The 24,282-nt window shown below is 39.2% G+C and overlaps 1 non-coding gene and 1 pseudogene across 1 annotated transcript; one reads left to right on the top strand and one right to left on the bottom strand.

The window, feature by feature from the left end:
• Positions 1-155: 155 nt before the first annotated feature.
• trnac-gca lies at positions 156-227 on the bottom strand. Its single transcript has one exon. It is a non-coding gene; the product is annotated as a tRNA-Cys (tRNA).
• A 12,830-nt stretch (positions 228-13,057) lies between these two features.
• The window catches only part of LOC108708939, a 42,371-nt pseudogene continuing 31,146 nt past the window's right edge, over positions 13,058-24,282 (top strand).

Here is a 24,282-nt window from a genome sequence, read left to right on the forward strand (position 1 = left end):
TTTGCCAGAACCCACAGATTGCCAGTCCGGGCCTGTCTGAGAATGTTTAGTTGATTATTTTTAGATCAGGCAATTCACAATTAGCATAGTTTAGACTTTCTATTTTTTTCCAGAGAACATAGTCACTACTGGGTTGAATTAAAATAGTAGAATGAAGGGGACACCTGGATTTGAACCAGGGACCTCTTGATCTGCAGTCAAATGCTCTACCACTGAGCTATACCCCCTGATATGTAATAATTATTTTTTTCACCCAGGTGTGATGTAGAACATAAGTTGATAAGACATGTTAGTCTTGTTTGTTCAGAATTACAGTATCTACTTTTGTTTCAGTTTGGCTGTTTGGGATTAAAATAATTAAAGTTATGTTTTCTCACCCTATTTAGTATGTATTGTCAACAACAGGGATGCTTGTCAGTCCTTGCATCTAGAAAATGAATGTATCTTGTTGTGAGGTGCACCAAATATTTACTTATTTTTTGCAGAGCCATTGAAGCTAATTAGGATTTCTGAAAAACAGCACAAGTACTAACACTTAAAAGACAGTGATTTTAGTCATTGAGGGGTGCCATACAAATTTACACCACTTAAAAGCATAGTAATTTTGCTTTTACTTTTTTCCCATAAGCTTTTGTGATATATAACTGTCTCAGCTTGTAGCTATCTCCTTACATGTCTGTAAGTGTGTTTATACACACAATATATGAAGCCAGAACAGGTTGTTGTGACCTGGCAATCACTTGGGGCAACAGAATAAAACTGCAACAGGTACTCTCTGTAGCAGTGGAAACCCCAAGGGTTTATTGTTAGAATAGTGCCAGACTGGGCTGTTTCTCGACCTGAGCCTAAAACAACCCCTATGTTCTGTATCTGTGCTCTCCTGTTTTAGCAACCAGAGTTGACTTGGATGCAGATTTCAGTCCAAAGATGTATACTCGACATTTTCTGCAACAAATTCCACTCCATGTGCAGGTACAGTACAATTTCAGATTTTACATAAGAAGGGATAATAGATCAAGTAGGATTAGAATAGAGAGGTAACTGGTGGTGTTGCCAACCAGAAAATAATTTGTAACTCTGCACAAAGCAGTTTCCCTATATGTATCCTCCAAGTTCATGCCAATATTATTATCCCCTGTGTTAACAAAAGTATGTTTCAAAATATGAGTATCTAGTGGTCCTTTCAAGCACTCTGCTGTTTATTTGCAAAAGGGGTAAGCATAAACAGTAGCCCTATTCCTGAATTTTCAAGTGATCAAAAGAATAAACAATGCTTTATAAAAGGAAAGAATTACCATCCTCTCGGGTGAATCTATGCCTTTTGATCCCTATCTTAGTCCCTCTGAGGTTGGCCTAGTGTTTGGTAACCAATTCATGTAAACATGGCAGTGGGCACTAATAGGTTAACCCCCTTAGTCACGTGAAGGAAAGGAATTTACCTCAACACATTCTGAAAAAAACATCCCTGCCCTGACTCCTCCTCCTATTTTTGGCTATACCAACATTCTCTCCTCAAGGGCTGGGAAGTTTTGCCCACCATTTTCCAGTCCAGAAAAAAAAATCACACTAAGTATGATATGATTTTCCACTTTCCTGGTCCTTCACATGGCAGCGGGCACAAACCATCAAGCAGAAAATGAGGGTTGTCATATAAAAGTTCATGTGACAGGGCTGATTATTACATTCTGATGCTAATTGTGCTAGTTCCAGAACTCCCATTTACTAATAATCTGAATTATTTACTACTCATGTTGTGATATTTATACTATAAATATTCAGTATATTGTGCCAGTTCAGTAAGTGACAGTAGCACAGAGCATGTGCATTGAATCGGCAGAAAAAATTAAGGGGATCTACAGGAGCATGTAGGGAAGCACAGATCCTCACTGCTAAAGGGCTGTGTTTGCCTTGGGCTGGTATAGAACCGTACAACATATCTGCCCTACTTCTTTGGTTAAGCTTTAACTGTACTTTAAGTCTAGGGCCACTCCAAACAAATTCATACCCTGTTGCTCCTCTTCTGTTGTGCTGTCTGCACCTGCAAACTATGTTCCACCTAAGGTATGCTCTTATGCGCACAAAGAATTTTGTGTGAAGACACAAACTTTTGTATTCATTCTGACCTGAGCATAGAGTTTTTAAAAACTGTGCACAAAAGTTTAAAATTTGGGCACAAAAAAGTTTTTTTGTGCCGAGAAGGAATTAGAGGGAACATTGGTACCAAAATTTGGAGAACCAGTAGGGGATGCATTTGTGAATGCAGGTCAATGCATGTTAAGCTTATTGGATGTATTTTTTGTGATCCAAAGTTATGATGATACAAACTTACCAATCATTTTACGAAAAACAAATAGAATTAAACCTCAATTTACACATTTTTTTTCCTGGGCCTCTGAAAAATGTGAAATGGGGGAAAATAGAGGAAACAGATTCTGCAACTGCTGGGGACCAATGAATTATAGGGGAGCCAGGGGGACTGATAACCAACTGCTATATATGTTCATGGAAAATGTGGTGTTCCCAGAATTTAGCGGCTCAATGATGTTGCTGTGGGGCCCAGTAAATAGTAATTTCTCTGCCAAAATGTTCATGTAGGAGATACTCATATAATTCATTTAAAAAATATACCAATATAAATAGTTTATGTTACTCTAGTGAGTACTTCATATAAATAGTTCCATTAATTAATGTGCTAATATGTAAGTTCATTGGGGGTCAGTGGAATTTGCCATAAGTTTAACCCTATGCTTCCTCTGCCTGTTTCTGCTGTCACTGTGCTCTACATTGTCATTGATTGATGCCCAAGTTACTGAAACCTGCTCAGGGCATGTGTTAAGTATATGGATTCCTGTGCTGCTGAGTGCTGTAATCTTGAGCAATATGCACCACTGCTTTGAATGCGGCTGTCACATGCAGTCACTAGTTACTAATGCTAATGTTACTAAATGAGTAGAACCACATGTGATGCACACAGAGTAGTGACAAACCTTTACTCAAAACCCCTTGCTTTTAATATTTTAGATGGGAGAAAAGTCTGTAACTGCTCTTTGTGCTTCACACATAGCACTTATTAAGCAGCATTAAAAGTTGTTACAGGTGGACAGAGTGCTTTGACTACTTTTGTTTTCTGCCAAAGCTGTGGCCAAATCAACCATATACTGTAAGCCTTGGAACATGGGTGGGGCCAGTCAAAGCAGTCAGATTTTGGGCAGAAAGTCCCCAATCCTCTGGCCATTAGGGGAAGTGTCATCATTTCCAGTTTACCAGATCAGAAAGTAAGTTAAATCATTGCAGGCCAGGTTGGGCAGTGTGTCTGGGTAGGGGGGTATTGTGCAGGACTCTAGGGACTCTGTTCCCTTTAAGGCAATATCATTTATGCCTACAGTCAGCTGACATGATTTTGAATCTGACAGTCTACCAAAATATGTGTGATTGTAGTTCATAAGGCAGTTCACAGAGTAGAAAATGCCTGCTTCCAGGGCCTGATGGCACATTCTTACTGAATGCCCATTCTCTTCATAAGGTGCCCCAGTGCTAACTAAAGCTGGCCATAGATGCAAAGATCTGATCGCACGAATCGAGTATTTGTACAATTTTCGGACCGTGTGTGGAGAGTCCCGACATTTTTCGTCCGGCGGAGATTGGTCGTTTGGTCGATCGGACCAGAAAAAGATTTCTGTCGGCTGCCGATGATATCTCTGCATGTATTGCCGATCGTACGATTTTCAGAGGGAGACTGTCACCAGCTTTGGTCGGACACAACTTTCGTACAATTGCTGTCAGGGGCAGAACATCGGCTGGTCTGTTCTTTTGTACTTTATTTGATTGGAATGGTTAGTGGCAGGTCGGGAGATGGGGAAGTCCGATCGTACGAAGATTCGCACGATCGGATCTTTGCGTTTATGGCCAGCTTAAGGATAACAGTGGATCTTTAGCTTATCCATACTACAGTTTTTCTTGCCTAATTCCATTTTACATATCCATGTCAGAATACTTATTTAATTTCTACCACAAAAGATTACAGAAAATAAATAAGAAAATCACCTGATGAAGACCATAACTGATCAAAATGCGTAGGGCCAATGCTTGATTTTCTTATTTATTTTCTGTAATATTTTGTGTTACATAAATAAATTTTTCCTTTGAGAGTGCAATCTTCTTCTTTTTGTATGTCCTTTACAATGTGGTGACTCTGTTGGGAAGTCCCTGTAGGATTGCAATCCTCCTAAGGGTGTGCTCCCTTTGAACCATTTCTTTTTTGATACTTATTTAATATCAACTGCACCCTGCTTTAGGGATACAGTTTTAGCTTTAGCAAATGCAACTTGGGACCTCTACTGAGAATTCTGCCAACTTTGTGTATATCCAGTACTTTGTTCTTTGCTCATGCAATTGGCGATGTAAGCATTAAATAGACTTGTCTGAAAAATGAGACACCGCTTTTTTCTGACTTGCTTATTTTCACTGGGGAACCTCCTTACAGTGTGGCTCATCTCATTTTGATAGCTGGATAGTGAATTTCCTTTATTAACAAACAATGCTCAAAATCTCCATAATATGTTTTTTTATTCTTCTAAAATAAATATTTCTTTAGTTATTGTCGGTAGTGGCTCAAACAGAACCACTACTGCTTGCAATGCTGGGGTCAAACCTAAATGCAGTCTTTGTGGATTTTACTAGCTGCTCTGGTTTCCTCACATGCTCCAAAAACAGTCTGGAAGGTCAAATAGCTGATGATAAAAGTGTGTGTTGTGGAAATATAGATCCACAGATACAGGAACTATGGAAATCTGTTGGGCGATTGATGTGGTCCTGGTCCATGAGGATTGGTGTATGAAGAATTATGAGGCAGATGTCAGCTGGGCAGACTGTTGGTTTGCCCTCATACATGGGCCAGTAAGCTTCTGACTTGGTCTGGAGGTCTCAAGTCAGCAGCTATTATTAAACCATGTGTGGCCAGTTGTAGGCTGACTACATTAGTCTACAAAGTCCGTATACATTGCTCCCTCTATGTTTCTATCAGCAAAACCATTTTATTTAATAAAACAACTTTTGTAGATCATTTGCTTTATTATTTTCAACAAAGTATTCTTTATCTGTAAAAAATAACTGACCAATCAGGGCACTGTATTGTGTCATTGAGTCAATCACTGTTATCAATTTTGAAATCACCTGCTAGGCTGATCTCAGATCTTACCAGTGACAAAGTGGTGAGTCTTTGTCTCTTCGGAGCAACTGCTGGATAACAGATTTGAAATTTTGCAATTGGAAACATCTTACGATCACTCGATACTGAGACTGGGCTTGCATTGGAGCATGTCCAGACACTGTTGAACCCATAGCTGGTTATTTACCCAGGAGAATTTGCTAAATACTCCATCAAGGCAACATGGAATAGAGAGTGAAACAGAGCATATGCACCAGCAACAAACTGCCTTTACCATTCAAGCTATGGGAGATATATTGAAAATTTCCAACCAGGCCAAAGACATTGTAGCTATTTATATGCAGCTCTTTTATATGTATTGCTATTTTTTCAACTACAACAGTAATAATCTTGCCAGCGCTGCTTTGCTGTTGGCTGCTAAAGTGGAGGGAGAGACCCTGTTTCTGAAAGATCTGGTTGCAGTGACTCATGTTATGGTGAGCGAGTTGCCTCTAGTAGGGCCATACATTGCACTCTACAAAAAATGCCAACTACCGGTAATTCACATGGAAAGAACACTGAGAATTGTAGATCAACATGGAAAAACCATTAGTATATGAAAGGAACACTAACACCAAAAATGAAAGCAATCAAAGTAATTAACATATACACTGTTAGCATGCACTGGTAAAAGCTGCGTGTTTGCTTCAGAAAGACTACTATGGTTTGTTTAAAAAAGATGCTGTGTAACCATGGGGCAGCCATTCAATCTGGAAAAAAGAAGAAAAGGCACAGGACATTACAGATAAACCCTATCCAATACAATGGTATTTTAACTGTTATCTATTATGTAACCTGTGAATTTTCTCCTTTTTTGTAGCTTGAATGAGTGCACCGTGGCTATACAGCAGCTTGTGATTATAAACTATATTAGCTTTTATGATGCATACACACCAGTTTTACCAGTGCAGAGCAACAGTACATTATATTGTATATTGTATTGTATTGTACTGTATATATTATTTACTTGGAGTATCACTGGGCAGTCCCACATTAAATGCATAAAGTTGGCGACAGAAGCACCACATCTAGGACAGGCGTGTCAAACTACTCTACCCATTACAAATAGTTTCTGTGGGGTGAGGTATGTTTGGTGTATGATCCTAAATTGGATAAGTTTGTCTCTAACACTTACTAACGGAGTGTAAAGGTTGTCTAAAATTTCTTCCCAATCATCTGGATCCACACTGACTCCACTACTTTCCCACTTATATTTCACTCTGGGCCTGGGGTCATATCTATTAGAGATCAAGTGCTTATACGTATGCGAAAGGAGTTTTGCTTTAGTGGGCTGAGCTATCAACTCCTCCACCATCGTGCGTTGTATTTGCACAGGGGAAGTTGGGAATTGCACTGCAAAAAGGTGGGCGATCTGGTTGAATCTAAATTCGGACAGGTCAGGCAGAGAAAGGAGCTGGCGAAGAGTAGCTAGCGTAGGAAGACTCCCCTCAAAGAACACTTGGGACAGTCGTTTTAAGCCTAACTTAGTCCAAGTTCCCACTTCTAAGAATGTAGCAAAATGCAGATAGTTACCGTTACCCCATAAAGGCGAGTCCGGAGATAAAGTAATATCGGCCGTAGTGATCTGTACCATTGCGTCCCAGGCTCTTTTAGTAGCATCCGTAGCAGGTAATAAGGGGCCAACATCTTTCTGAGTTCTATATAAAGCATTGTGTAGGCTTTCCACTGAAGTAAAATATAAGGCTTCTATTACGGAAGCCGGGTTTTCTGCGTCAAGCACTTTCCAGCTGGCTGCATGTGAGGCCTGGGAGGCAAGGTAGTATAGCTCAAAATTTGGAGAATTAAGTCCCAGCTGTGGGGCATTGAGAGTGACTCTGGATAGCGTGGGCGTTTTATTACCCCAAATGAATTCAGATTGTGCGCGGTCTATATCATGTAAGCCTGTTACTGTTCCTTTTAAAGGAGTTACCATAAACTGAGGAGTCGGAGTTATCACAAACTGATGAGTCGAGGGATTTATGTACTGACTCCACAGCCTGGCAACAATTATGGCCTAACAATCACTAATTAATACTCAATAAAATTATATTGTACACTGTGAGGCTGGGGCAGGGCCGCCATTAGAAAACATGGGGCCCCATACAGCAAAATTTTCTGGGCCCCCTGGTCCCCGCCCACCCCAGCTCGGTCCTCAAGACCCACACCACATTAAAAAGTACGTACAGACATCAGTGGTGGTTAGGGCTACCCTATGAATTAAAAAAAAAACATTGGCGTCAGGGGCCCCATAAAAGTTTTTAAAAAAACATTGGCAGCCAGGGTCTCCCATAAAAGTCTTCAAAAGAACTTTGGTGGTCAGGGCCCCCTACAAGTTAAAATAAAAATCATTTGTGGTCAGGGCCCCCCTATAAGTTATAAAAGAAACATTGGTGCCAGGGCCCCCCATAAAAGTTTTTAAAAAAACATTCGTGACCAGGGCCCCTTGACAAGTTAAAAAAAAAATAACAGCTTCGGCTCCTTTTGTGGATTTGGTTCTTTTTGCGGATTCAGGTCTTCGGCTTTGGCTCCTTTGGTGGGTTAGGGTCTTTTCGCTGCTTCGGTTCTTTTTGTGGCTTCAGGTCTTCAGCTTTGGCTCCTTTGGTGGGTTAGGGTCTTTTTGCTGCTTCGGTTCTTTTTGCAGCTTCAGGTCTTCAGCTTTGGCTCCTTTGGTGGGTTAGGGTCTTTTCGCTGCTTCGGTACTTTCATGGATTCTGGTCTTTTCGCGGCTTCGGGTCTTCAGCTTTGGCTCCTTTCATGGCTTCAGGTCTTTTTTCGCGGCTTCAGGAGTTCAACTTTGGGTCTTTTCATGGCTTTGGATCTTTTCGCAGCTTCGGGTCTTTGGCGTGTCGGGCATTCTGCTCTTTTCGGGACTTCGGCAGTTCCATGGCACTTCACTGAAGGGGGCCTGGCTAATTCTAAAACTGCAGCACAGCCGGGCCCCCCTTCAGGCCCAGCCCTAGTAGCCATGTCCACTGATTGAAACCCTTACAGCTACAATATTCAAATGTAGTATACATCATTAGCTCTGACCTATCAATTGTACTTGACAGCTTAAACATCCCTGCTAAAAATATCCGTCATGTACAGGTGTATTTGCAGACTTAGATGTGTATATATATATATATATATATATATATATATATATATATATATATATATATATATATATATATATATATATATATATATATATACTTCCCCAAAATCACAGCACTCGAGATAAATCCGTATACATTGCCTGGGTGCACGCATCAAATCTTCGGTGGAGGTATATATATAAATATATATATATCTATATAGATATATATATATCACAATATCAAATGTTGAAATGATGTAAAAACTAACCCTAGCCCCAATCACTATTTCTGGGATTACAGATTACCAGATTTCATAGCAGACTAAATGAAAAGAACAGCATCAGTAACAATATAAAAAATAAACCAAAGGCACTATTTTTCATTTGTACTGTATATTTATTACACTTTATTTTCCATGTTGTACAATGCAGTCATGCCAGTACATATTGCAGTGTGGTAGCCTCAAATGCAAATCACATAAAGTAATTTTTAATATTCCTGGAATGCAATACCTACCAGCATACAGAGCATATATTACAGCAAGGATTGTTATTGTCCCTTCTCTGACAGTAGGACTGTACAAGTGCCACATTATCCTCTAATTCTGAGTTCAGTAAGTGCAAATAGAAATTAAAAGTTAACATATTGTGGTTACAGTTGTACTAAATCCACTGCAGGTCAAGGATAAAGTGGTTAGCACAGCAAGGAGACACCTAGGGTACCTTGTTTGGGGGGACCACATGTAGTCATCTAGATTATTCTGATCTGTGGCACAACATAATTGTACCTTTTGTAGGGTGAACAGTATGTAGCTAACAAGGGGGACACAATATGCGGCTACACAGAGAGACCTTCCTAGGGGTCACAACATACTGGCAACTTGCACATAAGACGTAGCAAGCAACCTAAGGTACATTCCTGAAAGTGCACAGACGGCGCAATCATTTAGTGTACCTTACTTAAGGGGCACAGTATGCAACCATTTATGGTATGTGATTGAAAAGTTACAACATGCAGTCATCTATAGAACCTAACTTAGAGAGGAACTCCAGCAAAAATGAAAATGTAATATAAGCTACATGATACTATAATAATAAACCTTCTAAACATAATCAATGAAAGATTTTTAGCTGTTTCTTAAATAATCTCGTTACTCTTCTCTATCCTTCTCTATGCAGCAAATTAGGCCCAATACAGCCTTTGGAGGACTCTTTTTTTCCTAAACCTAAGTCACCAAAATCAGTTATTTTGTTAGACTATGTTTGTTTTGAAATCAGAAATTTGAGTGAACTTAAATACATCTGCTATTAAATGGACCCTCCCAAATGATATATTGTATCTTTTCAATCAAAAGAATGGAGAGAGACAGATGCTGTTTGAATGATAGTGACAACTAACTTGTTAATTTCAGAAACAGTACAGAATCTTTAATCGATTGTATTTAGAGAGTTATTTCAGTATCATAATGCTTATATTACATTTTATTTTGTGATAGTTCTCCTTTATGGTGGGAAGCATCTAGCCACTTGGGACACCTTGCTAATAGGCACAACTAGGACACTATACTGAGGGAGAGTACACTCACATATCTCCTAACATTTGAAAAATGTAAAGGACAAGAATATCACCTGCAGGTAGCTGACTATGCCCATTTTATGGTCATACCCCTAATTACCATGTCCATTTTTTTTTTAAAGGTAAGTTTTATTTCTTATTTTAAACACACACATCAATCATACATACAACAAATAAGTACACTCGCAGACTAAACTGTAGAAGTTAGGCAGGAAGAAAATATGGCACAGGCTATCACCAAGCATTACACAATACAGTTATTGAGAAGTTGAGATGGACACTATCAAACTCAGGTGAAGTCTGAAGGCTAGGTTGGGACCCTCGAGGATAGGTAGGAGAACAAACCATGAAGGATTTCATAATAGGAGATGGATTCAGTTAAGACGTGCTATAGAGGGGTCGGGTCAATGTCATTCCACAAGCCCCAAATTTTATCAAATTTTGTTGTTCCCCTAACTTCGTAGGTGAGCTTATATAGGGAATCTCTGTGTATCGCTGTTCAGCGCTGGCCCATCCTCCCAGCGCCGATTCGGACCTAAGCGCCGCCTGAGGCGGCTCCTGCAATGCCGCCCCCCCTTGCCGACTTACTTGTCGGGAGGGGAGGCAGGAACACTAATGCGGAGAGCGCAATTGCGCTCTCTCGCATTAGTAAAGCTGAATTTCCGGTTTAAAAACCGGAAATTCGGCTCTTAAAGGTGCAGGAGCGGCTTTTTGCCGCCCCTGGAAACCGCTTCGGCGTTGCCGCCTGAGGCGAGCGTCTCAGCTCGCCTCATTGGCGGCGCGCCCCTGCATCCTCCACATCAAGATTCTCTACACATATTCTTTGAGAAAACGGCTTTATTCAGGTTCCATAAGTGATAGCAGGCAGTGGGTAAGTGGTACAAACTTAGTGTACCACTTACCCACTGCCTGCTATCACTTATGGAACCTGAATAAAGCCGTTTTCTCAAAGAATATGTGTAGCGAATCTTGATGTGGAGGATGGGCCAGCGCTGAACATCGATACACAGAGATTGCCTTACAGATGCCGGCTTGGAGTTGCCGGAGTATCGCGAGAGCTGCGGCCAACACGCTACCTATCAAACTCAGGTGAACTTTACATCTGAAGGCTAGGTTGGGACCCTCGAGGATAGGTAGGAGAACAAACCATGAAGGATTTCATAATAGGAGATGGATTCAGTTAAGACGTGCTATAGAGGGGTCGGGTCAATGTCATTCCACAAGCCCCAAATTTTATCAAATTTTGTTGTTCCCCTAACTTCGTAGGTGAGCTTATATAGGGAATCTCTGTGTATCGCTGTTCAGCGCTGGCCCATCCTCCCAGCGCCGATTCGGACCTAAGCGCCGCCTGAGGCGGCTCCTGCAATGCCACCCCCCCTCGCCGACTTACTTGTCGGGAGGGGAGGCAGGAACACTAATGCAGAGAGCGCAATTGCGCTCTCTCGCATTAGTAAAGCCGAATTTCCGGTTTAAAAACCGGAAATTCGTCTCTTAAAGGTGCAGGAGCGGCTTTTTGCCGCCCCTGGAAACCGCTTCGGCGTTGCCGCCTGAGGCGAGCGTCTCAGCTCGCCTCATTGGCGGCGCGCCCCTGCATCCTCCACATCAAGATTCTCTACACATATTCTTTGAGAAAACGGCTTTATTCAGGTTCCATAAGTGATAGCAGGCAGTGGGTAAGTGGTACAAACTTAGTGTACCACTTACCCACTGCCTGCTATCACTTATGGAACCTGAATAAAGCCGTTTTCTCAAAGAATATGTGTAGCGAATCTTGATGTGGAGGATGGGCCAGCGCTGAACATCGATACACAGAGATTGCCTTACAGATGCCGGCTTGGAGTTGCCGGAGTATCGCGAGAGCTGCGGCCAACACGCTACACGAAAGGGTGAGCTCCGTTTAGCCTTCACTACCCGTTTTTCGCATTGAGCTTATATAGGGGTACTGCTTTGTTAACCAGTTGTATCCAAGCATTGAGAGAGGGTGAGAGCTTACCCATCCAGTGTAGGGCTACAGTTTTTTTTGCATAAAAGAGTAGGATACGAAAAGAGATTCGAGTATATTTAGCTGGGATTATCTCTTCTAGGACCCTCAAAAGGCAAACTATAGGTGAAATTATTCTCGGGAAGTCAAGATTATCTGATAGATAGTTTACGACTTGTGTCCAAAAGCTCAATATGTAGTGGCATTCCCAGATTAGATGGAAGAAATCCGCAGCTTGTTGGTGACACCTGGGACAGGAGTCGCAGGGGATCTGGCCCATCAGTTTGAGTCGTGTGGGAGTTATGTAAATATGATGCATAATTTTATATTGTATTAGTTTGTCTTTCAACGATATCAGGCCAGTGTATATGTGTTCTGTTGCTTCATCCCAGTTATCTTGCTCAAGGCCTACAATTTTGGAATTCCACCAGTCTTGTGCTGATCGAAAAGGTTTGGGGCTGGATAAAAGGAATTGCTGGTAGAGCCGGGACACCATCTTTGCTGGATTGGGATCATGAAGAATTTCTTCTATGACTAGGCAGGATTGCTGGGGGGTAAGACTGTTAAATTGGGAGTAGAAGGTATGTCGTAATTGTAGGTATTTAAATAGTGGAATTTGCGTTGGCTGGTACCATGTCCATTTTACAAAATTTGGCAGGTTATGAAAGTTTAAACACATTTCTGGGAGTTTAAGGGCCATGTTTTATGTTATAACAGTTTTGCTAATGAAGCTGAAATTGCCCAGCTGCGAGCCTCAGTTCTCCCAAGAGACTTGTTTATCTTATTAGTTACAATTGTATCTTTACATATTTTAAATTGTTACAAATATATCAAAGTGCCAAAAAGCTTCTTATTTTAATTAAGTTTCAGAATTTTTTTTTTCTGGTATCAGTGCAGGAGAAGAGAAACTAGGGGCTTTTCAGTAAGAAAGAGGGACTGCAGGCTGAGCTGTCAAAATCGGGAATGTCCCAGAAAACGGGACGTTTATAAACATTTATAAACACTGGGCAAATTTGCTCCTGGACAGTAACTCATGTCAACCAATCACATGATTGCTTTCAGTGTTCAACCTGCAGCTGATAGAAAAAAAGCGAATCACTGATTGGTTGCTATGGGTTACTGCCCAGGTGCAAATTTGCCCACTGTTTATAAATTAGTTGTATTAGTAAAGTGATGGATTCTCCCTGCTTTTTGTAAAGCAGAGGGAATTGAAGTCCCAGAATCTCTGACTTAAGTTGTCCCTATGATGTCCCTATGTTGTAATGTCCCCATAGTTGTACTATGAATGTCGTGAAGACACAGACTTCAGTCCGATCCCAGTTAATGTTGTGCTAGTGGGGAGAAAATACGTTTGCGCATGCTCAGTAACACAGGAAGAGGTTTTGCCACCCCGTGTGCTGTAGGGACATCATGGCAGTGGAGAGCAGCTTGCCCATGGATACCGGCCGGGGAATCTAGTGTTCAAGTTGGTTCACAAACAGCCTTAGACCGCTGCTGCCACTGCCGGGGGCATAATTCAATAAAACCGGCAGTTTCTGGATTTCTTTTGGGATATCGCTAAGCCGGAGCAGAATTTGCGACTGTCAGCTACCGAAAACCTCATCAAGTATCTGAAGTCCAGCGAGAAGGTAAGTACCAGATGAAGTAGAGTTGGTGATTCGCATGTTTTTTTAGAAATATATGTTCTTCTGATCACTTGTATATGTGTTCTGCTACCAGTTCATTTATTGAACAACAGCGCTAGCTGCATGGGCTGAATCAATAAGCAATTCATATGGTACTGTGGCAGCTTACATAAACTAAATCAATGACAGTAATGGTTTATGTTCATAATGAATTGTAGTGGTAACAATGCTTTAAAACTGTATGTAATCCTGCCAATGTTCCCTCTGATTCCTTGTCTGCTGTGTGTGCAAAACAAATGCTTTTGTGCCAACATTTTAAAATTGTGCGCACAGTTTTTAAAAACTGTGTGCTTAGGTGAGAATTAATACAGCATTCTTGAGTTTTCACACAAAATTATTTGTTGAAGCCACAATTTGTTGCGTGCACTGCCCTCAAAACTTGTGAGTGTACGTGCAAACTCACACATTAGATTAGAGGTAACATTGAATCCTGGATGTTGTGATGGGCACAAATGGAATAAAGGAAATAACTGTTACTGTAAATGAATTTCCAGCAGTTTATGATCAAGTGTTAAGTGTGCAGTGGCTTAAAAATTAAATGTGAGGACAAAAATTGATTTGAAATGAAAATGTAATTGAATTAACTCACTGCAAATACAGGCTTTAGGTGATGGAACATGAAACAATCTGTGCTTTTGGTAACATTGCCACATCAGCAGCAGGTCTTTGCCTGATCTTCACGTCTACTTGGTGGGCCATATTCGGCTTTTTTGATTGTTTGCACTCAAACTATAACAGAGACCTATGTAGATCTGTCTGGCGAGGACTGCATTGTTTCGTTGATGCAGTCTTTGCAAAATTGGAGTTTTCTATATCTTACCAGATATTCGTAATGACGGTTGTTGGTTGGCACCATAAGTGGCCCAATAAAGGGCCAAATCATCAGATATATAGTCATTTTTATTATGATTCTAAGAAATCTGTCCCTACACCACCATTATAGTCAAAAATCCCTGTGTGCTAAAGGTCTTCGAGTTTGCTTTCATCACTAGTACATGTTGTATTGCACTTATATATATAAATATACTTGCTATTGACACAACTGGCAGATAAATCTTTCCAGTTTTATGACATTAATATTAGTTAATAGTTCAAACAAGATAGAAAATAGAAGTGAAAATAACACCCTTTTGTTTGTTTCTGTTATGCAACTCTGGGTACAAGAGTTTTCTCTCTTCATGTAGATCTATATATTCCTATATATCTTTGGTACTTCTTGCATCTTTATTCTAATGTATCTAACCCTATAGTTCCTCTTCTGTTTTCTCTTACTCTTTTTCACTCATGACAGCTCTCTTTTCCTCATCCTCCTTTCTTTCTATTTTACCACCACCGAGTAATTTTGTATTGCTTCTCTATCTACTACCTTCCACAAACTATGGATTGTAAATTTTGGATTATTTTGTTAATTCACATTATAGCAGCTATCTAGTTGCTAGGCTGTGTGTGTACATGATTGCACATCTTAAGTACAAAATTGGTTGCAATATTTGCTCAGTACCATCTGATGTTTATTTCCTAACTTTTCCTTCCAGAAAGTGCTCAGAAATGCAGCCTTTGGGAACTTTTTTGGCCTCCTTGCACTTTTTCAGTCTGGTCGTCTTGCCAAGGTAAGAGGTTCACCTTTGAGGTGCAGTACAAAAAAAAAGAATGGAGGTCCATTCCTCTTGGTGGGCCATTTAGATGTGCATGATGTAGGGCTTTTTTTGTGTGCATTCAGCTAACAAATCTTATAGATCTCTGTCTGGCCTATCCATCAATAGTACCCAGTACCCATCATCATTTTTATGGTGTAATGATCTTGGACTTCAAGATGCTGTTTAGGTGTGTTAAGCAAAAGCACTTTATAAGAAATGTTACAGAGTGTGCAAGTTACCTCTTCTAGTACAGCATTTGGCCAGGTACTCCCCTTAGCCCATCATATGCTTACAGATATATGAAAACATTGTTATCACTTAGCCTTATTTTCAAGAATATCTTTCGCAGCTTATAGGCATTCAAATCATATATCTCCTAAAATTACATTCAGTTGGAATTGTACTGTAAATAGACATTTACCCCAAAGCTAACTCTAAGTGGTCTTTAGGCCCACTGAGGAGCAACTGTCTTTTGGTCATAAAGCAACATAATAAATATCCATGTTTATTGTGACCTCTTCACAAGTCTTTTAAATCATCTAAGTACAAGAAAAACTTTAGATTTATGAAATATGTATATCCATTATCCTAGCTGCAGTGCCAGCCTAAAAACCTCTGCTGTTTCAGACCTGATTACTCCTAATGAAACAACAATACTCTAACCCTTTAGATTGTAAGCTCTTGTGAGCAGGGTCCTCATATTTTTCTAATCATTTTTCTTAAAGACCAGTTTTCATAAATTAAAATAAAGGGGCAGAATTATCAAGGGTCGAAGTGAATTTGAGGGAATTTGCAAAGTAAAAAAATTCAAAATTCTAAGTAATTTTTTGGATACTTCAACCATCGAATAGGATACTACGACTTCGAATTTACTTCGACTTTGATTCGAAGTAAAAATCGTTCGAATTTTCGACCATTCGATAATCGAAGTACCGTCTCTTTAAAAAAACTTCGACTTCAATACTTCGCCAAATTAAACCTGCCGAAGTGCTATGTTAGCCTAAGTCTTTAGAGGTCGAAGGAAAATCCTTTGATCGATCGATGAAATCGATTTAATCGTACAATCGAGCGATTTTACTTCGATCGTTTGATTGCCAATTCGATGGTCGAATTTCGAAGTATTTTATACTTCGAAATTCGACCCTTGATAAATCTGTCCCAAAGCGTTGTGTAACTTGCTGTCATATAACTAAATGATGATGATTTTATACTGCTGACCTTTTAATTTCTTTTCAGTGAGTGGAAGAGGCAAGCAAAAGCACGTCACTCAATAATTTAACAGTCAAAACGCTAGAATTAATATGAAAAAAGCTTCACAGCAAAGCCCTGGCCTGGTATTATTTTGCTTTTAATACACAATATTTTATTGCAGGATCCAAAAGTCCTCTTACAAAGTATCATGCTGTACTTACTTCGGTCCCCCCCTTACCCTCGGGCCCCCTACAACTCTCCCCCCCTGTCCCCCCCTGATGGCTTCCTGAGTTTTGTAGTTTTGCACAATATTTATTTGCACAAACTGTGAAGTGTGCAAGCTGTGTAGTTTTATATTATATTCCATGTGTTAAAGAGATAGTGGGCTGTAGTATGACCAAATTTTCTACACCTCACCTCCCTGAGTTGTAGATCTTATTGACATTGAGGTCAGTTCCCACCCAATGTTTTTAGCCTCCTGGGAGGTCTGCCCCACAAGTTGGCAACATTGTTTTAAAGTGATGTTCACCATAACAATAACTAACAACATGATTAAGACAAGGATATCCTAATGCAACTTATTTTGATAACTTTGTGGGTTTTGCACTGCTTAGTTTTGTTCTGCAGATATCTAGTTAGTTCCGACAACAACAAGTCATTTGCTTTAAACATAGACTACAAGATGAATTAAAAGATAAGTAATAGCATAATATCAAGGCTTTTTACTGTTGGACTATCACGTTGTTGCAAAACTAGACCTTAATCCAAAAACAAAATTCTTCTATACATCATTAAGGATATTTGGACAACCAAACGTAAATTGAATTGTAAGTGTACATTCATTTATAACTGCTCTCTTAAGTATACTCTCTATTTTTAAATTTGCCAAATGTTTTAGTGGTGATATATCAATGCACTATGCACAATGTTCCTCTGCTTAAAAGATTAGAAATTGTGATATTTAATGAAAGTTAAGCATAAGTATATTTAACTCCTCCATGATTTGGATAATATGAAGGTTTAGTGAGAAGAATGATAATTCATATTTAAGGCTTTTTTTTTTGTCTGGATCCTTAGTTGAAAATCATGAGATGAGCATTATTATTTCATGGAAACTGTCCTATGCCTTTAGATTGGTGGAGCTGTTAAAAACTGCTGCCAAGTCTGTGAAGAAAGATCGCTGTCTGCCAGGTGTAGCTTTGGATGTCATGCAGATATCACTGCAGAAAGAGACGTTTGACTTATTTTGGAGAGAAGCTGTTGAAAATGGTTTGCTGAAGGATCCATCCGGACCTTGCATGTAGGTTTGCAATCACATACATCTACCCCTTCTTTGACATTTGTTGTACGAAAACAGCACAGAACCAGTGGCATAACTAGATATTACTGGGCCCCACAGCAAATTATTTTTCAGGCCCCCAATATATCTAGAAGTTGACTTGTTTTACCAATATTTATTGAAATTGTATATGAATTAGGGCCTCATGGGGCCCCCATACCTCCTGGGCCCCCCTGCAGTCGCAGGGTCTGCTTCCTCTATAGTTACGCCCCTGCACAGAACATTGTATTTGAAGGTCACTTTTGATTTCCACTCTGTAGTTCTTCAGTGCAGTTGTAATAAGGACCAGTAACACCAAAAAAAAACTTATTTTAAAGTAATGTAAATGTACTATTGCCCTATACAGCTAAAAATTGTGTGCTCACTTCAGAAACACTACTAAGGTTTATAAAAACAACTTGCCATTTAACCACAGAGCAGCCATTGTGGGATACAAGTAACAAGCTTACACATATTTGCTGGAACTGCACTACTGGAATTCTGAACTATGATATTTTTAGTAACACCCTAATATCCCATAAATACTCATACCAACATTCTACAGGTGCTGCAAGCTCATTCAATTGATTAATTAGCGGCTAGGTTGCTACAACATATTTTTATGGTTTTAGCTATTTTTAAAGCGCTCACCAAGGCGGCGCTGTGGTTCTGATGTCACTACCCCGAACCCGTCGCTCAATCGGATACAATTTTTAAAGATCAGAAGCACTCACCGCTTGTCGTCTGAGACCCGGGTGCTGCGCCCCGAATTCGTAGCTTAGGGGGAAATACTTCACTCGACTCCACCATAGGCACGAACTTCTCAGACGCAGCGTAAGATCAAAAAAGTCTTTATTTCACATCATAACAACCAACACGTTTCGTGTGTCTCCAAACGTATGTTCCATAATACTTAAAGTGATACTAACACAAAAAATGTTCTTTTCAAAATATTAATCTACATTAAGGGCCAGATTTATCAAAGGTCGAGGTGAATTTTCGAATGAAATAAATTCGAATTTTGAGCTATTTTTTGTATACTTGATTCGAAGTTGAAAAAAATTTGAAAATTCAAATATTGAAATTAAAAATTCGACTTTGACCATTCACCATCTAAAACCTGCTGAATTGCCGTTTTAGCCTATGGGGAATCTCTTAGAACCAAATGTTTGGAGTCAGTTGGTGAACTTTGAAAAATTAATTTTTTTTTGGGAAAAACTTTGAATCGAATTCGTTCGAATGCACTATTCCTCAATTTGTACAATTCAAATTCGGCCGAATATGGAACTATTCGATCGTAAACTGACCTATTCGACCCAAAAAAAACTTCGACGTAATTTCGGTTGGTCTTTTTGAATTCGAATTTCAACGTTTTTTCAATTCGAAATTCGACCCTTGATAAATATGCCCCTAAGAGGAATTTTTAATTCATGTGAGTTTTTCTTCAAATGAATTTAAATATCAGGAAGGCTACAAAGAACTCCAAATTAGTCACTGCACCTCTCCCATTGACTTTTACAGGAATTCAGCAGGTTTTAGGTGGCGAATATTCGAATTCAAATTCAAATTCTTAAAAGGCCAAGGTATGATAAATCTCAAAAATCTAAATAGAATATTTTTTAAAAACTCGAATCGAGTTTGGATAATTGCCTAGTTGAATTTGACAGTTTTGAACGTAAAAAAAAGGATCAAAAATTAGAATTGGAATTTTCAATTCAACCATTAATAAATCTTCCCCTAAAAGTTACCCATAGGTCATGTTGATAATTTTTCAATGATAGTTACTGACTGTTTTGCCAACCTGACTGTCCCTTCTTAACCTGTTAGAATTTATTTCTACTGCTGCACAAATATAGCAGCCCTGTCATAGAGGAACATGGTTAGGAAAGGTAATGTAAAAGCATCAGGAAAATACTTTCATGGCAACATTTTAAATCACATTCAAAGACAATGTTATGATAGATATAAAAAAAGATTATTTTCTGCTGTCAGTATCTCTTTAATACTAATCTGTAGATCCTGGAATCCTGGTTTGACTGTAAGCTCTGCTGTGCAGGAACTCTATATTTTTGTAGAATTATCTGTTTTTAGTAAAACTGGTAGCATGATGTAAAACACTAAACACTAGTGCCCTGCTTTTGTGTTGAAAAACGTGTGCTTGTAATTGTTATTCTTTAGTTTGTAACACATTTTGTTGTCCCTTAGGTACATGTGTTTTAGGCTACTGGGTGCGTCTCTGCCCTTGTTGGATGGGAAGCAACTGCAGACTGTTCTTCGGAGTGAAGTCATGCAACAGTACGGAGCTCATGTTGTTTCCACTCAGGTAAGGAGCTCTCTGGTCCATATATTTTTATAAATATATATTTCATTTTTGTGCCTGCTTTAGTTAGCTATTAGAAACATGACTGATAAGACAATATCCCATTCTTAGTTGCTTTTATGTTCTAAAATGTAGTCGTTCTAGGTGACCTGGCATGATATCAGTAATCTGTAAAACTATAAATTAAATTGATTGCACACAGCTCCTACAGTAAATAACTAGTGCTTTATTATTAAATGGTTAAAGGTCCTACAAAACATACTTGTGCTGTATTTAAAGGGGTGGTTCATATTTAAGTAGACTTTTAATAAATGTTGTTATAGAATGGCTAATTCTAAGCAAATTTTCGATTGGCCTTCTTTTTTTTTATAGTTTTTGAATTATTTGCCTTCTTCTGACTCTTTCCAGCATTTAATGAGGGTCACTGTCCCCATCAATACAAAATCTCTGTACAGCTACAATTTATTGTTATTTGTTATGTATTGTTATTGTTATCCAGTTTCTTATTCAAATCAGTGCATGGCTGCTAGGGTCATTTGGATCCTTAAAGGCAAACTGCTGAAAATGCAAACTGGAGAGCATCTGAATAAAAAGCTAATTAAAGGAGAAGGAAAGGCAAAAGATAATACCTATTTCCCTTTAATCTACTCCCCAAGACCTACCAAATCGCTATGTTTATAACTCACATACAGTATGTTAATCCTATTACGTAGAATCCATCTGCTTCTTCTGCTCGCATAATGAGACAAGCAGGCGCCATGTTTAGTAAGGTAGCATAGGCTTCTTATTCTTCTTCCACCTTACTGCGCATGCGCGAAACACCGATGTAATAATCATGCCATTTGTAGCGTGCCTCACCTTAGCCTGCCTTATATAAATTTATCCCCCACTCGCTGCGCACCGCAAGCGCTTGTTGTTGACTAGTTGCAGTCCCAAATGTAATTAAAAAATAGTTCCCGTGTCTCTCAGCTCCCTGACGCTGAGAATCTGATTGACTGGGGGGCGTGGGCGTAGGTCAATGATGACTTGCGCACATACTGATTTGCATGCGCGTCATCGTAGGCAGCTCCCTAGTACATGCGCATAACAACTGAATTATCCCCAATGCGCTTCAAGGCTGCCTCGGGCAGCAGGGAGCAAGAGCCTGAAAAAAGAGTGACGTCACCCAACTCACACGCTGCAGTGTTCAGACAGCGTAGCTGCTTCTACATGAGACCACCAGAAATCTTTAAAAACGGTCAGTGATTTCTATGTCTACAAGACTTTGTTTAGAAGGCTATTTCTGTTTGTTCCTTCTCCTTTAACTTAAAACCACAAATAATAAAAAAGGAAATCCATATGCAAATTGTCTCCGAAAATTACACTCCACATCATACTAAAAGTTTAATTTGCGTTCCTTGGGGGTCCTTCTATATTACAATAGCTTAAAACAGTTGCTGTTCTTTGTACTGCAATATGATGGAGTCACAATCAATTCCAATAAAATCAGAGAATACAGACAATACATTTTAAAAAGTAAGAATTAAATTAGGATTTTGAATATGCACATTCTTGTATTCTTAATTTTTAGCCTGCAGATCGGTTTAAATTTGCCTCAGAAATGGAGACCTACATGGACTCTTTCTTGAGCATTGTCCTAATCCTGAAAATCAGCTGGCAGTTCTTATTGGCTTCACTAAGCTAACTAACCAAGGTTACCCTGTGTGTGGAAAGTGATCAGACATCTGCAACCTAGTGCTCTGCAAAGCTATATTGACTGGCTGAAAAATATGTTCATGTTGCCAGACCTTAACTCCTGTCTGGGGTTTAGCACCAGAAGGCAGAAGCAGAATCAAGAGCAACAGAAAACGTAAGTGCCTTGAAGAACAATTTGTTGTAGTAAATGGAGGTTACACTTCCATTTATTATTTCTTTTTTTCTTTTAATGAACTGTTTCCTTGTTTAATAGCTTAGAATATTTTTTATCTCATTACTGTAGTTAAAAAAGCTAAATGTACACACTTTTAAACTAGATAACTAGACTTTATTAAACTATATGATAATTAAGAATAAGCTTTATTAAACTAGATGATAATTAAGAATAAGCTCTAGTTTAAGAGCTTGTTTCAGCTAAGTATATCTTCTTTCCTCTTCAGCACTGAGCATGTTGTAAGAAAATGGATTATTCCACGTCTTACCATCATTATTGAAAAGCAAGTAAAACGGGATGAGGACCAAGTCATGGATATTGCCCGGTGAGGAGGAGTTACTTAGCCTGCACTACTTTTCTGAATAAGTGACATTATTTTGAGCAGTTTTTAGAGTGGATGAATTCTCTTTTTTTGTATGTTTGTATCGTATTACTTTTTTTCTTAACTCAGGTTTATCTTTTTTCATGCATTCTTTGAAGCTAAGAAATCTGTCTCTGATATACCAGAGACAGAGTCTCTTGTTTCTGAGCCGTTGGATGACAAAACACGTACACTTGTTGCCGATGCATTTTTTAGGTAGGTTAAAATGCAGCCATTTGCAATTGTGATTGTTCATTAATTTTACTTTTAGGTGGCGTTTATCTTCTATAATGTTTTGTTGACTCTTAAACCTTTCACATGGTCTCCAGTTCTTTGTATAATTAACACTTATTTCCTCTAAAAGTCCCCATAAAACTGAGTATGCCCTTACTTTTAAGCTTGCTGGTGGCATTATTACCTAGTGAACAAAATACATGAATTCATGTCATGGAGGCATGCCTTTGAGATCTAAAAGTGGCACTGTAGGAATTATACCTGGTAAAAAGATATAGGAGTAACCCTATACATTCTTATATTTTAGAATTTATAGAGAGGTACCACTGTATGGTATAAGCATTTCCCATTTTCTTGGCAAGATAATGTCCCTCCTCCAGTGTGTCTTATTCTTTTTCTTTCAGTCTGTTGCTGAACCTGAACTGCATGCCTTTGTTAGGGGAGGGTTCTGGCATGGAAATATTAAAGGAGAAGCATTTGGCCGGTGTAACTGCTGATGGAAGACTTTGGATTCATTGTATGGTTCTCTATGCCATCACTGTTCTCTCACGTGGAAAGGCTGTGAAGGCGATCAAACCGTTTAACCAGGAACAGACAGAAGCTTGGGATCGGTAGGACCACACTGAAATTATTGCATTTTACCTTATATTATCTGGGGATATATTTTAACAAGTGTTAATTAGTATTTAACCCAACCTTTCTGGCTAAGGCATAGTTAATTGAAAATAAATGTAAAGAAAGAAATTGTGACAAGGAAGTTTTGCTTAAAATTAGTTACTATTATACTATAGGTATATAATGCTACATATCTGTCAGTGATACTGTAGAGCCTTTTTCAATTGTTATCCTTTATTGGCAGAATGTTGAAATATGTAGAAATCCTGCAGAAGAAATCCAAAAAGGCTCATGACATGGAGTTATCCGCATATCAGCAATTGCTTCTTTTAGTGGGAATTCATCTTTTCAAGGTACAGAAGCACCTGTTCGAATGCTGTTATGTATTGTTTGTAAGGTTGTGATTGCTTGCTGTTTATGATTTATTATTGTATATCATCCATTTCTTTCATTAGTTCGGCACAAACTAGCAGCAAGTTTGTGAAAAGTGAAATAAAGGGCAACACATTTACTTTTAATAGTGTTTTGGTGTAAGGCTACTGTGCTGCTTTATGTGGTGCCTATCGAATAGCACAGACTTACCTACAGTTTACTCTGCAATTGCCTTTCTTTTCCAATTTTGCAACCTAAGTGCAGTTCACTGAGTTTGAATGCAGACACATACCGTGCACTACGTGACCGTGTTCTGTGGAGGAAACCAGCACATACAAGATGAAGATGAAAGTGGAAGCTGCATTTGATGCACTTTGATATACCTTATAACCTCTTGGTGTGTTAGGTTCAGACACAGGGGCTTTTACGCTAGACTTCCTTCGCCACCTCAGATAGAGTAGATAGCATTTGTAGTGATTGTACGTATTCCTCCATTGAAATTTGAATTAACCATTGCTAGCGTAACTTCGCTTAGCGAACTTCGCAACCTTACGCTACCCCTGAGCGCAACTTCAGATTTTAGTGAATTTGCGGAGCACTGGCAAAACTACGCCTGGCGAAGTGCGGCGAAGTTACGCCTGGCGCAACTACGAATCTTAGTGAATTTGCCCCACAGTATTTTTCACATGCACCATGCTGCCATATCTGTCCCCCTTATAAAAAGAATAGATCACATTGTGCTCATGTTCAAGGAACACTTGTCTGCTTCACTCCTTGGACATAAAGTAAAAGCACTTA

This window comes from Xenopus laevis, chromosome 2S (assembly GCF_017654675.1).
Source record: "Xenopus laevis strain J_2021 chromosome 2S, Xenopus_laevis_v10.1, whole genome shotgun sequence".
Taxonomy (NCBI): domain Eukaryota; kingdom Metazoa; phylum Chordata; class Amphibia; order Anura; family Pipidae; genus Xenopus; species Xenopus laevis.